Below are 7568 nucleotides of genomic sequence, written 5' to 3'. Positions count from 1 at the left end.
GCTCTTTCTTGTTTCTTTCTGCAGACACTCAGTGCTATGAGTTTTCCTCTTAGCACAGCTTTCATTGTGTCCCATAAGTTTGGGTATGTTGTACCTTCATTTTCATTAATTTTTAAAAGGTTTTAATTTCTTTCTTTATTTCTTCCTTGACCAGGTTATCATTGAGTAGAGCATTGTTCAATTTCCAAGTATATGTGGGCATTCTTCGATTGTTATTGAAGACCAGTTTCAGGTCGTGGTGGTCTGATAGCACGCATGGGATTATTTCTATCTTTCTGTACCTGTTGAGGCCAGTTTTTTGACCAATTATATGGTCAATTTTGGAGAAAGTACCATGAGGTGCTGAGAAGAAGGTATATCCTTTTGCTTTAGGATAGAATGTTCTATAAATATCCGTTAAGTCCATTTGACTCATGACTTCTCTTAGTCTGTCGACATCATTGTTTAATTTCTGTTTCCATGATCTGTCCATTGATGAGAGTGGGGCGTTGAAATCTCCTACTATTATTGTGTGAGGTGCAGTGTGTGTTTTGAGCTTAATAAGGGTTCTTTTACGTAAGTAGGTGCCCTTGTATTTCGGGCATAGATATTTAGGATTGAGAGTTCATCTTGGTGGATTTTTCCTTTGATGAATATGAAGTGTCCTTCATTATCTTTTTTGATGACTTTTAGCTGGAAACTGATTTTATTTGATATTAGAATGGCTACTCCAGCTTGCTACTTCTGACCATTTGCTTGGAAAGTTGTTTTCCAGCCTTTCACTCTGAGGTAGTGTCTGTCTTTGTCTCTGAGGTGTGTTTCCTGTAGGCAGCAGAATGCAGGGTCCTCGTTGCGTATCCAGTTTGTTAATCTATATCTTTTTATTGTGGAGTTGAGGCCATTGATATTGAGAGATATTAAGGAATAGTGATTATTGCTTCCCGTTATATTCATATTTGGATGTGAGGTTATGTTTTTGTGCTTTTCTTCTCATTGTTTTGTTGCCAAGACGATTAGTTTCTTGCTTCTTCTAGTGGATAGCTTGCCTCCTTATGTATGGCATTACCATTTATTATCCTTTGTAGTGCTGGATTTGTAGAAAGATATTGTGTAAATTTGGTTTTGCCATGGAATATCTTGGTTTCTATATCTATGTTAATTGAGAGTTTTGCAGGATACAGTAACCTGGGCTGGCATTTGTATACTCTTAGTGTCCGTATGGCATCTGTCCAGTAACTTCTGGCTTTCATAGTTTCTGGCGAGAAGTCTAGTGTGATTTTGATAGGTCTGCCTTTATATGTTACTTGACCTTTTTCCCTTACTGCTTTTAATATTCTTTCTTTATTTTGTGTGTTTGGTGTTTTGACAATTATGTGACGGGAGGTGTTTCTTTTCTCGTCCAATCTATTTTGAGTTCTGTAGGCTTCTTGAATGTCTATGGGTATCTCTTTTTTTTAGGTTAGGGAAGTTTTCTTCTATGATTTTGTTGAAGATATTTACTGGTCCTTTGAGCTGGGAGTCTTCACTCTCTTCTATACCTATTATCCTTAGGTTTGATCTTCTCATTGAGTCCTGGATTTCCTGTATGTTTTGGACCAGTAGCTTTTTCCGCTTTACATTATCTTTGACAGTTGAGTCAATGATTTCTATGGAATCTTCTGCTCCTGAGATTCTCTCTTCCATCTCTTGTATTCTGTTGGTGAAGCTTGTATCTACAGCTCCTTGTCTCCTCTTTTGGTTTTCTATATCCAGGGTTGTTTCCATGTGTTCTTTCTTGATTGCTTCTATTTCCATTTTTAATTCCTACAACTGTTTGATTGTGTTTTCCTGGAATTCTTTTAGGGATTTTTGTGTCTCCTCTCTATGGGCTTCTACGTGTTTATTTATGTTTTCCTGGAATTCTTTCAGGGATTTTTGTGTCTCCTCTCTATGGGCTTTTACTTGTTTATTTATGTTTTCCTGGAATTCTTTCAGGCATTTTTGCGATTCCTCTCTGTAGGCTTCTACTTGTTCTCTATGGGAGTTCTTCACATCTTTCTTGAAGTCCCCCAGCATCATGATCAAAAATGATTTTGAAACTAGATCTTGCTTTTCTGGTTTGTTTGGATATTCCATGTTTGTTTTGATGAGAGAATTGGGCTCCGATGGTGCCATGTAGTCTTGGTTTCTGTTGCTTGGGTTCCTGCGCTTGCCTCACGCCATCAGATGATCTCTAGTGTTACTTTGTTCTGCTATTTCTGACAGTGGCTAGACTGTCCTATAAGCCTGTGTGTCAGGAGTGCTGTAGACCTGTTTTCCTCTCTTTCAGTCAGTTATGGGGACAGAATGTTCTGCTTTTGGGCTTTTAGTTTTTCCTCTCTACAGGTCTTCAGCTGCTCCTGTGGACCTGTGTCTTGAGTTCACCAGGCAGCTTTCTTGCAGCAGAAAATTTGGTCTTACCTGTGGTCCCGAGGCTCAAGTTCGCTCATGGGGTGCTGCCCATGGGCTCTCTGCAGCGGCAGCAACCAGGAAGACCTGTGCCGCCCCTTCCGGGAGCTTCAGTGCACCAGGGTTCCAGATGGTCTTTGGCTTTTTCCTCTGGCGTCCAAGATGTGTGTGCAGAGAGCAGTCTCTTCTGGTTTCCCAGGCTTGTCTGCCTCTCTGAAGGTTTAGCTCTCCCTCCCACGGGATTTGGGTGCAGAGAACTATTTATCCGGTCTGTTTCCTTCAGGTTCTGGTGTATCTCAGGCGCAGGGATCCTGCCGCTCCTGGGCCCTCCTCCACGGGAGCCCAGAGGCCTTATACAGTTTCCTCTTGGGCTAGGGATGTGGGCAGGGGTGAGCAGTGCTGGTGGTCTCTTCTGCCCTGCAGCCTCAGGAGTGCCCACTTGACCAGGCAGTTGGGTCTCTCTCTCACGGGGTCTGGGAGCAGAGAGCTGCTGCTGTCACGCTTTTCATATGCTTCATGTGACCCAGTTGATAGCCTCCTTCATCTTATTCACAGATCAACAGGATGCAACTTTGCTTCAGAGCCTTCATGTCTGGCCACAGAAGCCACGAGAAAAATGTCACAGTCAACAGTGATAATGTAGCCATCCCAGGGCATTTCCTCCAAGTTTTACTTTCAACTGTATTATTTTTTGCAGATTATGCTACTCTTTCTAGAAGGTCATGATGTGGGAGAACATTTGGATGCTGCCCCATCCACAGTTTAGAGATTTCTTACATAGAATCCTTCTCTATACTTGCTTACAAACTAACCATTTAAGCACACAAACTGAAACACACACACACACACACACACACACAAACACAAACACAAACACAAACACAAACACGGTATACAGATAATAGAGAAGAGCTTATTGAAGAAAAGTTAGGTCAGTTGGTCTACTATATAAAATGGGAAGGGCTTTTCTAAAATCTATTACCCTAGAATGGAGGATGTGAAAATGGGAAAGAATTGTGAGTCGCGCTTTCCCCGCAACTGGGCCACATGAACAATGATGTATGAGACAATAGATCTGCATAGTCAAAGCCAAAGACCAGAAGCATACACAGTCAATTGAAGGTGAATACAGCTCATCTCTCTGATTCTAATGGAAGAGTTCAGTTGTTTCCCACACCTCTCCTGAAGAGTATTTCATTTCAGTCCAATGCTAGCACACTGAAGGATATTCAAGAACATACCTGACAGGTGATCTTTTGACCTAGGTTAATATAAACATGAAGCAAGAGTGTCAGCATTCCCAGAGCTCTGCTGAGCAGGGCGTGCTGATTTCCTCTGGATCACTTAGTAATGCTTCAGAAATCCAAGAAGTCAGCCTTCTCAGACTTATTCACAGCTGCACATGTGGTATCTTGTCTTCACAACACCATAGCCTGTAGATACAGAAACCAGGATGAAAACTGCAAACTTCACCAGCCTACATTTCTTTGACAGATGCCCAGAATCTCTGATAGGTCTCTCTAGATCCACGACTATAGATAGGCATGCCTTGTAGGGGTATAACATGGTTGTTTAGTTTCCCCATCTACTGTTCAGAACACGTAGGGAAGTCAGTAAGGAGCCAGTCCTTGTTTTAGTTTACTAACTGACAGTTCTTCACTGTAGTAGAAAACTGCCTGCCAAAGGACACTTTTAGGACAAAACCGCAAGGAACAGATTTGGAAAGGTCTATATCAATCCTCCATCTGATAGAAGGCCATAACCAATACATACAAAGAACTCAAAATTTAGACTTCAGAGAGACAAATAACCCTATTAAAATTATGTTCCAGAACTAAACAAAGATTTCTCAACTGAAGGAAATCAATTATCTGAAAAGAACGTAAAGAAATGGTCATCATAGAAATGTAAATGAAAACAACTCTGAGTTTCCACCTCACACAAGTCAGAATGACTGTAATAAAAAAAACTCAGGAGACAGAAGATGATGATAAGGATGTGAAGAAAGAGGAACACTCCTTCTTTGTTGGTTGGATTACAAACTGGTTCAAACATTCTGGAAATCAGTCTGCAGGATCCTTAGAAAATTGGACATTGCAATAACTGAGGTCCAAGCCATACCACTCCTCGGCATATACCGAAAAGAAGACATAAAAAAGACACATACAGAACAATGTTCATAGCAACCTTATTTAAAATACCCATAGGCTGGAAAGAACCCAGATGGCATTCATCAGAGAAATGGATACAGAAAATATGGTACATCTACACAATGGACTACTAATCAGCTATAAAACAATGATTACAAGAAAGACATAGACAAATGGATTGAACAAGAAAATATCATCCTGTGTGAAGCAAACAAATCACAGAAAAACACACATGGTATGCAATCACCAAACGTGTGTATTGACACAAAAGCTCAAATTACTCATGGTACCATCCACAGACCACTAGAAGGTCAAGAAAAGGAACACAACTTATGCTTGCTTCAGTCCGTTTTAGAAGGGGGAAAAATATCTATGAGTTTACAGCAGATACTGAAGGAATATAAGAATATAAGATTGATATGAATATAGGATTGATGAAGCTAAGAAGGACATGCTGACAGGAAACAGATTTAGATCTTCCCTGAGAGACACAGCTAGAGCATGTCAAATACAGAAGTGAATGCCAGTGGCAAACCAGTGCACTGATCCAGACCTCCTGTTGGTAGATTTTGAGAAAGGTTTACAAGAACTGAAGGAGATTTCAAATCCCATAAGAACTACAATGCCAATGCACCAGAGCTTTCTGGTTCATTCAAACCAATATTCAAATCTGTACATGGAAAGACCTAAAGATCCAACTGCATATGTGGCAGAGGATGGCCTTGTTGGGCACCAATGTAAGGAGAAGCCGATTGTACTCCATGGGTTTGACTCCCAGTGAAAGAGAATGACAAGTGGCAGTAAGGGGAGTTTATAGAAAAAGGGGAGGATACTAGTTAAGCTCTATGGAAAGGAACTTGGGAAACGAAATAACATTTGAAATGTAAATATGGAAATATCCGATTAAAAATTCATTAAAATTTCCTGAAAAAAAATAAGAAATAAAGGAAGGAAAAGGAATAAAAACTTACTGACTCACAAATCTTAAGGGTAACTGTTAGGGAATGCTACTCAGAGTAATAGTAGTGAAAAGAGTGAGATGATGAAGTCTCAACTAGAAGCAATTCTCCTTCCCAGATATCAGTTTCAGACACAAACTGCACTAAAGGAATCCAAAGCATGGAGGAGTTTACACTGAACTGAGGACACAATACTTGCCTTTGCCTTCTTCCTTAGCACCTTTTTGTTCTGGGCACAAAGAAATGCCTTGAGCTCTCAGGAAAACTACTTTGTCCTTCCCAAGACTTAGCTTTTAGAATAAAGAAATTAATGATATAAACTCAATAACTTCCAGGAACCATAATAGGCAGGGAAGTCTACATACTTTGAGAGGCTCCCAGCTACTGATTCCTATATGTGGAAGGCTATGATTTAGGCTATCTCTTTGAGGAACACACTCAACCCCTAAGCAGGACTCACTGAGCTTTACCAAGGAGCACATATTTGTTCTTTTTATACCAAGACAGAAGGCCAGCTTCCTTCTCCCTATCCCTCCTCCTTGATCTTCTCTCTCACAAATGGCTGTTTACTTTGAATTATAGGCCAATTAGTAAACCCTAGAGGTAGAGGTACTTAAGGAATATCTGAGAGGCAGTTAATGTCACGACAACACTTGTGACATCACAGAAGAATCTACTACTCTCCAGGTTACAAGAGATTTTTCGTTGAGGTCTTAATGGTGATGTGACTGAGAACTGCCTTGTCCTATCTGCTAAACAGCTTTCCTTACATTGACCAGATTAGAGGGTGCCCTTTCCAGGAGTGTCTCCTGTGACACAGTGGAAACCTTTACATACATCTCTCTAAACCTAGAGACTTCTCTTTGCTTCATTAGTGGTTACATATTCTGAATGGAGATAGTCAGGGGCTTGTTACTGGTAGAAAAAATTAGGAACATGGAGGGGAAGAGATTCTTCTAGATAATATTTTTAATCCCAGTCAATTTCTGTGACATACAAATCAATTTTCTAGGTTTTCTCTGTTTCCTATGGCCAGTGTTTTTCCTACAGACCTTTAAATGAATGAATATTTTACTACATTTTCCAATTTTACATTCCTTGATAGTGAACTTTATATATATTTCTGAATGTTTACTCAACAATTCCGTTTTCCAATTTCATTATTTTGCAATTGTTTTGGAACAAAAGTGGGCCCAGTTATAGAGTCATTATAACAGTGTAAGTATTGTGTTCCCATTTCAATGATAAACTCCCAAATCCACATTTTATCCAAAAATTACCAGACATCAGGAAAGCAAAGGACAACATGAACTATTGAATGTGTTTCTGTAGTCCCATTAGACATCAGTTCTCTAATATCTACCTTCCTGTGTTAACAGGGACAGACTTGAGGGTTTTGGATATTTTACCATGATTCTTTTTTCAGTCCAACCCTAAGATTCAGGAAGATGGGCAAGGAGAGGGATGGCTTTAGGTCCATGGAAACATCAACTTCAATAGGTTCATAAGAACAGGAGGGAGTATATTTGACACTGTAATTTTTGGATTCTAAATTCTTGACCTAGATCTGCTTATTCATGCTAAATTTCCAAATAACCTCATAGCTGTAAGGACCATCAAGAATATATATATATATATATATATATATATATATATATATATATATATATATATATATAATTTCATCCAACAAAATTAGATAAGAATGATTAAGCTTAGAAGTGCATGCTGAGAGGAACCAGGTATAGAACTTTACACAGTGACCCAGCTAGAGCATGCCAAATACAGAATTGAATGCTAGTGGCAAACCAGTTAACTGAAAACGGACCTCATTTTGGTAGATTTTGAGAAAGGATTTCAAGAGCTGAAGGGGCTTTCAATCCCATAAGAACAACAATGCCAATGAACCAGAGCTTTCTCTTACCAAACCAATATTCAAAGACTGTACATGGACAGACCTATGGCTCCAAAAGCATATGTAGCAGAGGATGACCTTATTGGGCACCAATGGAAGGAGAGGCCATTGGTCTTCCCTGGGATTGACTGCCTGTTC

The 7568-nt window shown here is 39.7% G+C and overlaps 1 long non-coding RNA gene across 1 annotated transcript; it reads right to left on the bottom strand.

Moving 5' to 3' along the window:
• Positions 1-1591: 1591 nt before the first annotated feature.
• Positions 1592-6891, bottom strand: LOC134484785 (uncharacterized). The gene is made up of 3 exons (XR_010062578.1): positions 5976-6891; positions 3648-3839; positions 1592-2998 (listed from the first exon to the last, which is right to left on the bottom strand). It is a non-coding gene; the product is annotated as an uncharacterized LOC134484785 (long non-coding RNA).
• Between the last annotated feature and the right edge of the window lie 677 nt (positions 6892-7568).

The sequence above is a fragment of the Rattus norvegicus genome (genome assembly GCF_036323735.1).
Source record: "Rattus norvegicus strain BN/NHsdMcwi chromosome Y unlocalized genomic scaffold, GRCr8 chrY_unlocalized_7, whole genome shotgun sequence".
NCBI lineage: Eukaryota > Metazoa > Chordata > Mammalia > Rodentia > Muridae > Rattus > Rattus norvegicus.
This window is presented reverse-complemented; position numbering and strand designations above follow the sequence as displayed.